Here is a 9,241-nt window from a genome sequence, read left to right as displayed (position 1 = left end):
GCTGCCGTGAACTTGAATCTTTAAACTGGTTTGTAATAATTATATCAATTTGGAACCCATGCTACTTTTGGAAACTCATGTGATATAAATGCCTGTGATGTAAAATATGATGGCGATTGTATCTCTGGACTCGCCTTCGTACGAGGTACCTTGTTTGATCCTGCTCTCGGTGGTTTATCGGACTTTACCCGACAGACCAAGGAGTTACACTATCTGAAGTACGATTGGAGCCCTTGAAAGAGGACTGGCGTACTTGAGCCAGTGTAATTCAGGTTGGTTCTGCCATAGCTGGTATCAGAGCTAACAAGTGTACCCTGAAGATATGATTGGCCTTAAAAATATTTTTAGTATAAAATTTGACCAACAAATTATTTTACAAAGCTACGTTGGTGCCGTTAAGGATTGTGCATAGAGCGTAAAGCCCTAGGGTAATATTCATATGGGAATTAGAGGTGGCTATAGTATATGTATATAACTCTGACTTCCAGCACTACTTTTCTGTTAAACCTTAAATTCATGCACAATCAACTTTACGTTTTGTAACGATGTCTTCGACGATGAGGTAAGAAGGTAAGGATCCTTAGCTAACTGGGGAGTTAACCTTCCCGTCGGTGATGCGAACCGAATGCTGTTTCTCAAGCTGTGGCCTACTTGAGATGCTGCTAATGTACCAACTTCGGTTGACTATATTGGGAGTATATGGTTAGGCGCAGGGTATGAACAGCAATACCCCCGCATTTTTGCAGTACCCCCGCGAATACGTTGTTTTGATAATGTATGTTAATGTCGTCTGTACGGCGATAATTGTACAGATGCTGTTTCTATAGTGAACAGTAATATTTGAGGACGCTTTCATGAGTGCTGGCATGGAAGGTTCATATATATTGTGGTTTTCTACAGGTACGCTAACGACGGTTAAATAGGTTAAGACGAATAAGGATATCCGACTAGCTATTATAGGGAGAGACGAACATATTGTGCCACCGAAATTAATCACGTAAGTCCAAACATATTTGGCAATTATTTTGAGTTGTGAGGACGCGTAGGAAGTGCATGCATATTCCTTGATTTGATTGAATGAGTGGCATGGTTTGTTGTTTTAAGGATGTCTAGAGTGTTGTTAGGTGCTAGTACAGCTATGAAATGGTCATATCGATAGCCTTAGGGTTCAATCTTTCAGCCTTTATCATTTCATCCTCAAGATCTATAACAGCTCTCTGATTTTCAGACTTTGCTGTTATCAGAATAGGTTCTCTTGTTTCTTTTACCTTGTGAGTTTAGCCGGATAGCTGCATTCCAGTCATTCCACAAGTCTAACTCACATTTTTCCGCAGTCTTCTCAAGGTGTATGGTTGAAAACTTGTAATCTCACCATTTGAATCCTTGTTTCAGATGGCAGAGCTTCCAAGGTTCTTTTGGGATTCCATAGGACATGCTCACACCAATGCCTTGCATTTGGAGGGTTTTCCTCGTCTTTTGTGGGAGTCCCTCCAGATGTTTGGCTACACCAAGCCTCCACCTTATGATGGAGTAGAGTATGATGAAGAAGGTGTTCCTCGGTGCAGAGTGAAGATGACTATTCCGCCGCACCCTACTTTATCTCTGTGGCAGCCTATTGAAGTTAATATGATTGGTCATCACCTCGCTGATACTTTTGAAGCGGCAGCTATGGAAGCTATCCACATCTTTTGCGATCAACATCCTAATGAAGTTGCAGGATATCCTATCGGCTTATTTCCTGCAATGGATTCTCGTGACCCAGAATGGACTTTCAGGATAACATACTGTGATCACTTACTGGGAAATCTGGCCGGAGAGACTCTACGCACTGCAGTCAGATTTATGAATGCACAGTACCGCTACCAGACACTTCAGCAGCACGGTATATATCGACCGACCAACATAGCCCAAGGGTATCGTACTCAGATTGGTCGGCAGAATACGCAGATTGAGGAACTCCAAGCCACTGTCACTGCCAAGGAAGAGATTATTACACAGCGGGAAGAAACCATTCAGCATCGAGAGGATCAGATTGTAGAGAGCGATGCTCTTATTGTTCAGCACGACACTGTCATTGATTTTCTCCAGGAGCAAGTTCATGAGCTCAACCTTAATCTTGGCCAAGCTATTGACCATATCAACATGCTTCACGAGCAATCAGTGCAGCCTGTTGTTGATGAGTTTGAGAGTGAAGAAGAAGAACCAGAAGAAGTTGAAGGAGTCTCCGGGATCGATTCTGAGCATGGAGATCCTGTTCTTAGCCCCCATCATTCCTCTTCCGACAGTCAGTCATCCATGGGCAACCTTGATGACCTTTAGTTCATTTGAGTTAACGACATCCTAGGTGTATATAGTGTAACATAGTGAGACATGGGAGTGAGTAGTTAGATGACCTGCGAGCCACTTGTTGTAGTATATGTGGCAAACCTATGTACGGTTTGGTTTGTAGTAAGGAACAACGTAATATAAAATGGAATAAGTTTCAGTGATAATGTAAATCTGAGTTGCTGTTTGGATTGTTGAGTTAATACTTTGTGACTTGGATTTATTACCCGGCACTGTTTCAGTATGTGTTATTCTGGTACCATATGATTTCTGAAAGTAGAAGCAAGTATTGGTGAATGCTAATGGACAACTTCTATATTTCAGATGGTTGGCGCTACGCGCGGAACCCCGGAGGGATTCAGACCAGACCAGGCTAGTGGTTCACAACAACCACCTCCGCCACCACCAAATCTAGCCAAAGTGATGGCCCGTTAGACCGAACTCCTGGACATGCTAGTGCAGGCCCAGCAACATCAGTTCCGTTCTCCTCAACGTGGACGTGAAGAAAATCCATCGGCTGGTTATCAGGATTTCTTCAGTACGCAGCCCCCGCTCTTCCATAAGACTGAAGAACCCATTGATGCAGATGCCTGGCTCCGTACCATCGAATCCAAGTTTGCATTACTCTCCGTCCCATGCTCCGAAGCAAACAAAACTCTCTTCACAGCCCAACAGCTTCGTGGTACTGCTCGCATTTGGTGGGACAACTACTATGTTATGCAACCGGAGGGACATGTTGTCACTTGGGAAGAATTCAAGGCTGCCTTTAGAGCGCACCATATCCCGGAAGGACTCATTGAGCGAAAGCTCAATGAATTTTTGGCACTTACCCAAGGAAACCGCACTGTACTTCAATACACACAGGCTTTCAATCACCTGTGCCAGTACGCGGGCTATCATGCTGACACGGATGCTAAGAAAAGAGATCGATTTCGTCGCGGACTAAACACCAAGCTGAAGGAACGCTTGAATCTGGTCAGGGCTGACAACTTCAATGAATTGGTCAACATGGCCATTACCCAAGAAGATTGTATTTCAGCCCATCGTGCTGAGAAAAGGCAGAAAGTATCGCCTGGACCTTCGAAGTTACAACCTTCGAGGTATCGGTTGATTCAGAACCCAGTTCCCCGAGCTCCGCCCCGAAATGTTCCAGCAGGCTATTACCCGGCACTGTTTCAGCTAAACCCCTATTGCTTCCAATTGGCTCTGTTGTAATCTTCAACAACTAGCCGATTTCAGTTAATTGTCCACCTAAAGCTCCATTTAAGTTTAGTTTCAGATCTTTTTAGTTGTTCTATGAGTAATATGTTAAATGAATGTTGGATTGCAACTTTATTGTGGAATAAGATAGTTTTGTGTGCACACGTTGAATGTAATATTGCATTGCATGTAGATACGACTACTTCCGCAAACGATACTTACAAGATCTTCCAGAAGTCTGCGGAAGATATTTCTGAAGACCAAGTGAACATCACCAAGGGATTATCTGAAGCCCCGAACCAAAGTTCGGAAGATAATAATACTAACATCCCTGACTCCAGTCCCACCAGTAAAGGCAAGCCCCGGTGCATAACCCAGTAATTAAATTACTACATTATGCAATCTTATGCTTATATATTATATCCTGCATTAAGTCTAGGAGTTGAAATGGAACCCTAGATGCATTGATACTAGGAACCAATGTATTGAACTTGAGTCCATATCGGCTAGATGCTCTACTAAATAGGGCCGGTAAAAGTCGGGTGATTTCCTGTCACTCGCGCGATATAGGAGTTGCTTGTTTACGATTCTGCAATCACTATAAGGATAATGGACAGGGTCATGTGCGATGTCATGACCTGAAGTTTTACCCTGTCTATTTTGTCAAAAGTGGTTAAGGTCGAAATGTGTGGTAGTGGTGGCTAAGCGTTTGAAAGTACTAACCACATGCCGCGAAATATGGTAAGCGGTAAGCCTAGTAACCAATCGGCCCGGCAAGTGGACATACCTCCCACCACTCGTAATTTGGTTCTTCCCACGCACCGACGTGCGGGAGTACATTCTGCATGGCAGACAGGAATACGGGTTTTGTAGTCGCGCTACAGACGTATGTCCTGCACAATTGGTGTGCATACGGTCCTACAGTCGCTTGTGGTGGACCTGATCCACGACCCGGAATGAAAGGCAAACGGTTGCTTCGAAACAATCTGTGGATGTTCCAAGCGTGTGTGTTAGGTTTACCTTGCAAGGTTGAATTTGATTCAGGAATCGTCCGCATCTCACGATGATTGAGACTGCTTATCCCTTCTGTCACATCGAGTAAAAAGTGTATTTATTGATGGAACAATTTTGATGGATGATAATCTCTATCTTGCTTGTTTAGTATAGGTGCTTACCTAGAATGGCTAATCAAGCTAGAATCTGAAAGCTAAAACTTGAAAGTAGGTTATACTCTTAGTTGCTTTTCAGCTGAAAATAAACCCAGAGCCATTTCAAGCTTTCATGAGTCTAGTTATGGGCTAAAGTATTCCCAATCCCGGGTAAGCCTTGCTGAGTATTAGTATACTTAGCCTTGCTAGTTTTATGTTTTTCAGGTAAAGCCTTTGAAGACCCTACTCTTCCCCTGTCATGGCCCTGTGCTCTTCCAGATGGTTGGTCCGTGGAATGGGATCCGTCCCCGGCCAACATTGGTGATGTCAAGTGATGTCGTGCCCGGGCTTAGCATGACATCCGTCTTGACGACGTGTGGTAAATCGTCGCGTTTGTTTTCCGCTACCAAAAACCATAGCTTTAACAGTTTGTAATGTTTTCTCTAAGCTTGAAACTTCGTACTGCTTTTAGAAAACTCTTGTAATGTAATCCCCTGTGATGTAAAATATGATGGTGACTGTATCTCTGGACTCACCTTCGTGTGAGGTAACCTTATTCGATCCTGTATCGGTGGTTTATCGGGACGCTACACGACAGGCCAAGGGATTATACCGTTTGAAGCACGTTGGAGCCCTCGGGAGTGGACTCGCGTACTTGAGCCGGTATAATTCAGGTTGGTTCTGCCACAGCTGGTATCAGAGCTATAAGGTTACCCTGGAGATACATTTTACCTTAAAAAATGCTTTCAGTATAAAAGTTTGACCAACAAAATGTTTGGCAAAGCCGCGTTGGATTCGTTAAGGATTGTGCTTAGTACGTAAAGCCCTAGGGTAATGCTTATGAGGGAAATAGAGGTGGCTATAGTATATATATAACCCTAACTACCAGTATTACTTCTCTGTCAAAACTTAAATTCATGCACAACCCAACTTTACTTTCTGTAACGACACCTTCGACGATGAGGTAAGGAGGTAAGGATCCTCAGCTAACTGGGGAGTTAGCCCTTCCCTCGGTGATGCGAACCGAACGCTGTTTCTCAAGCAGTGGCCTACTTGAGATGCTGCTAATGTACCAACTTCGGTTGACTACATTGGGAGTATATAGTTAGGTACAGGGTATGAGCAGCAATACCCCCGCATTTTGCGGTACCCCGTGAATACGTTATCTTGATAACGTATGTTAACGTTGTCTATATGGCGGTAATCGTACAGATGCTGTTTCTATAGTGAACAGTAATGATTGGGGACGCTTCCATGACATGGTGGCATGAAAGGTTCGGTATATATATTGTGGTTTTCTGCAGGGATGCTAACCATGATTCGATAGGTTCTGAACGGTTAAGATCTGTCGATTAGATATTATAGGGAGAGACGTATCTATATGATGCCACCGTAATTAACTACGTAAGACCAAGATTACTTGGCAGTTATTTTTGTTTGTGAGGACGTGTAGTACGTGCATGCATCATGTTATCTTGGATGGATTTGATTGCCTTGCTTGTTACATTGTTGTGTTAAGATATGTTGCTTGTATCTGAATGCTAGTCTCGACTTTGTGTTGTAGGAGTCAACGTAATCTTCTAGGCTATCTTAGAGTTTGGAAAGTCTTTTGCGAATCAAGTGAGTTGGGTCATGTTTGGACCTTATCACCAATCTTAGCTTGACAGCCAAATCAAACCCTTGATCCTACTCTGAATCTGTTTTGGCAAAAGCATTGAGGTTTTCCTTTGATGGTTAAACCTTGATAATTATCGTCAAATCCTTCAATCCATCATTCAGTAATTCATCTATCCTCTCTTGATGTTGTACCTTATATTGTGGGCTATTCTGGTTACAACATCTGGAAGTTGCACCTTCAGTTTTTGCTCAGATGATTTTGGATAAATTAAAAAGGATTTATGACAATAATTACTTTCTGAATACAATTTTCCCGACAAAAGTCATGCATCATAACATATACCATCAAAAGTATGAGTCAGTGCATGGTGTTGCATTGTCATCGAAAGTTCGTAGACTGACTAACGGGTATGTCTCCAGTACAACTTCGGGTTGTCTTCGGTTTCCTTAGTCTATCTTGTTGTTGTTGGCACTACGGGGTTGCTATTCCTCTTTTGTGGTGGTGTTTAATCACATGACCATGATGCCGTGTGCTGCAGCCACATGATTGAGCCATTAGGAGCGCATTGGTGCCTAGGTATATGTGACGTAACTCACTGCAATCTCTTTTTATGCAACCTTACTAGTGTCCTAACTTTTGATCCTCACTCAAGGATATAGAACTACCCAGGTGTTAGTTACGAGAAAACGGTTGTAGGGTGCGAGTCATGTGCGTCATTAACTCATGACGATATGCATCATACTTTATGCATTTCTTACGTGCATACATCACAAGCATCGTCATCCTAGCATCATAGTGTATGCATCATTTGGCCAGCATCATGATAAGGGCATTGTGTCACATGCACCATTTCAGTCGTGCATGGAACCCTCCATCCTTGTGTTGCACCATCATTGTAATCATACATCTCAATAGTGCATCATGTTCATGGTTATATATCGAGCATTGCACTCTGAGTTGGAGCATTTTATCATTATCCCTTGATTGCATCGGTATAAATAGGCATGTTTTGCAATCAACATCATCTAAATCATTCAGGTAATAAACTCTGAGCAGGAATATTTCAAACATCACTTATCAGTCTCTCGTACTATCCTCACTTGCTATCCATAAGTTTTGTGATGAATGTCGCCGACATTTATCGTCCTCATATTGTGATCTTAGCTCTATGAGGACTTGATCACCTTTCTCTCTCTTCTCTCGTTATGCTCATACATGTACAATCTATCCATGCTCTCGTTATACTCATCTCGTCATACTCCAACAGCTTTTACTTCTCCGGTGTGATTGCTTCCTGCCGCTTTTGATGGGTGATTTGCTTCTCTTCCCTTAAGAGTCCTTCGTCCTGAATCTCGGGATGAGATTCTTTTTAGGGGGGAAGGCTGTGACAGTTCATATACTTGTAAGCTAGGCACATTATTTGTTAGTGTGAAGTATGTGCTTGTTAGTGTAAAGCTTGTGTGTGTTTAAGTAAAGCTTTTAAAAATTTAAATGCACATAAAAAAGGTATTTTTATAATTACAGAAAAACCTAGGGTTGTTTTTGCAAAATGTAATTGGATAAGGGGTAACTTCAAAATAAGTGAAGGGTGGTTTTGTAAACACGTTTTTCTTACTTTATCCCCTGTAAAAAATAATAAAATAATAAAATAATAATAATAAAATAATATAAAAATATGTATATATCCAAAAGTTTCATTTGAAATGTATGTGTTGAAAAGTGTAAAAAGGTGAATTGTAAAAGTAACTTTCAAAGTTACTAAAGGCTAAAGTGTAAAAAGGTGCAAGTCTATCCAGTCATCATGACATGTCTATCCAGTCATCATGACATGTCATAAATACTTGCATTTAGGTCCTAAATGTTATGAAATTTACACCCTTTAGGATAAAAATATTATAATTTTGATTTTAGACCAAGGTTTTAATTTAACACTTCATTCTTTGAGTTTTTGAATTTAAACTCTAAAATAAAGTTGTAGGATTTGAAAAGTTGCACAACTTTTATTTTAAACACTTTTTCATTTGAGCTCTAGAATAGTGGGAAAACTTAGTTTACAATAAGGTCCCTGTATTTTCTGTAATTGCATAAAAGTCCCTGACTGCATTCCGCTTTGCTTCCTCTTCTATTTCTTTTCTGTGGGCTCTGCGCTGCCCCTGCCACGGCCGCGGCGTCACCCACGCACGGCCATTAACTCCACCGTGGCCTTATCCTCTCCCAGCGCTGTTTACTTCCCCTCCTTTTCTTCCTTGTCCTGCTCAAGCCAAGCCGAGCAGACCACCCAGCTCTTTTTCTTTCTCTCTCCCTGTCTCTGATTTTCTCTTCACCGAGCAAAGCAAATCAGGGCATGCAGCCGCAAGCACCCCGGCATCCTAGCACCTCCACCTGCTCTTTTTCCCCCTCTGTGTTAGCAATAATTTGGACATGGGAGTGTTAGCAGTGTGCGTGCGTCTGTTAGTGTGTGTGAGTTGCGTTTTTGTTAGCATGTTAGGTGTACGTGTGTGTGTGTACTGCGTGCGTGCGTGCTCTTGCATAAACGAGCGCACCAGCAGCAGTTGTGTGTGCATGGCGTGTGTCGCCAAGGCCCGGCACAGGCGGCAGATGAGCTGCGGCCACGGCGCGCTGGTGGACCGGGTCATGCGTGAGCTGCAGGGAAGCTCCGGTGGCCACGGTTGAAGTTAGTTAGGGGAGTGGTGTACATGGCGCTGATCTGCATGGGTGAGGCCGCGTTGTCCGGACGAGCGATTGGCTCATGGCGACGTCGAGCGGGTCCTGCGGATCATGGCGTGGAGGCCGGCTCCTGGCCGTCATTGCGGTCGGGGCGTTCGTCGCCGGAATTACTGTGCGTCTCCTTCCTTGCGTTCGTGCACGAGTGATCAGGAGAGGGAGAGTTCCTGGCTGTGCCAACATGTTTCCCTCACGCAAGCACAACAGCAGCACAATGACGACGACG

Source organism: Panicum hallii, chromosome 3, assembly GCF_002211085.1.
Source record: "Panicum hallii strain FIL2 chromosome 3, PHallii_v3.1, whole genome shotgun sequence".
Taxonomy (NCBI): Eukaryota; Viridiplantae; Streptophyta; class Magnoliopsida; order Poales; family Poaceae; genus Panicum; species Panicum hallii.
The sequence above is the reverse complement of the archived record's forward strand: the minus strand, read 5'-3'. Positions refer to the sequence as shown.